The sequence below is a fragment of the Berghia stephanieae genome, chromosome 7 (genome assembly GCF_034508935.2).
Source record: "Berghia stephanieae isolate SIO BIC M18660-M18661 chromosome 7, UCSD_Bste_1.3, whole genome shotgun sequence".
Lineage (NCBI taxonomy): Eukaryota > Metazoa > Mollusca > Gastropoda > Nudibranchia > Aeolidiidae > Berghia > Berghia stephanieae.
Window position 1 is genome coordinate 6247646 of NC_088366.1, and position 1683 is coordinate 6249328.

Genomic DNA, 1683 nt, shown 5'->3' on the forward strand with positions numbered 1-1683 from the left:
AAGTCACTTCAAAAAATTGTGAAGAATTTGTTTCTACTGAATCAGCCTCTAACTATAAGGCGCGACAATACACAAAGTGGAGTGACGTGATTCGGCATTGGTTAGGTATCATTTTAAAATTTACATCACCGACAATACCACCAAAGGAAGGCTGCCTGGAAAACAGGAAGTGTTGAAATTTCTTTTAAAATATTCCATTTTGGAGGGTTGCAAAGACAAGGTCACCAAAAAGATTTATCATACTTGAGAAATATATTTTTAAAGCACAGTGACTAGATAAATGAAAGATAACAAGATTTAAACCAGACACAATTTTATTTTTACTATATTTCCAGTGTGGTTGAAATTCCCCCAAAACACTCGCGAAAGTAAATGATTGCCAGCATGACGAAACTTAATATTCCATAAATATACTAATTGAACATAATCATCATCCAAAATGACATGCAATTCACGTCAACGGGTAGAGAGTACTCCAAGGAAGAGGTCCAATTTATTTTCAGACATATTCTTTGCAAACTAAAGGAGTGAACATATTGAAACGCGGTTTAAAAACAGTCCTTTTCTCGACGCGTGGCGCAATATATTTATATATATATATATATATATATATATATATATATATATATATATATATATATATGTTAATTATATGTATATAGTTTTTTTTTATCCCAAAAAAAAATGACGTCTATCGTGGAACCTACTCTATTTTTTTATGTGTGTTACTTGAAAATAAAAATATATGAATCAAATGAAATAGTATTTGTTAATTTTTGTTTGTTAACTTAAGCGTTTTGGGTTGCCTCTATGCTACGTGAATATCACTATATATCTCAATCACATAATAATAATTTAGTGGCCAATGCCTACTTGAGTGTCCTTTTGGGTTACGTTTGTGCTACTTAAACATCACTATATATCTCAATCACATATAGTATGGTGGCCAATGCCTACTTGAGTGTCCTTTTGGGTTACCATTGTGTACTTAAACATCACTATATATCTCAATCACATAATAGTATGGTGGCCAATGCCTACTTGAGTGTCCTTTTGGGTTACGTTTGTGCTACTTAAACATCACTATATATCTCAATCACATAATAGTATGGTGGCCAATGCCTACTTGAGTGTCCTTTTGGGTTACCATTGTGCTACTTAAACATCACTATATATCTCAATCACATAATAGTATGGTGGCCAATGCCTACTTGAGTGTCCTTTTGGGTTACGTTTGTGTACTTAAACATCACTATATATCTCAATCACATAATAGTATGGTGGCCAATGCCTACTTGAGTGTCCTTTTGGGTTACCATTGTGCTACTTAAACATCACTATATATCTCAATCACATAATAGTATGGTGGCCAATGCCTACTTGAGTGTCCTTTTGGGTTACCATTGTGCTACTTGAACTTCACTACATATATTATATATATATATATATATATATATATATATATATATATATATATATATATATATATATATCACATAATATGGTGGCCAATGCGTACTGGAGTGTCCCTTTGAGTAAAATGTTTTCATTTTCTGTGAAATATGTTACAAATGCGAAGATTATAGATTCATGTACAGTTTTGGGACTCATATTCCCACTTGAACCAGGCCTTTTATTTTTAAAATAGATCGTTTCAAGTAAACAGTAAATACATGAAACGGA

The 1683-nt window shown here is 32.1% G+C and overlaps 1 pseudogene; it reads left to right on the plus strand.

The window, feature by feature from the left end:
* LOC144976220 (uncharacterized) overlaps window positions 1-568 on the plus strand; it is a 4795-nt pseudogene extending 4227 nt beyond the window's left edge.
* The last annotated feature ends 1115 nt before the right edge of the window (window positions 569-1683 follow it).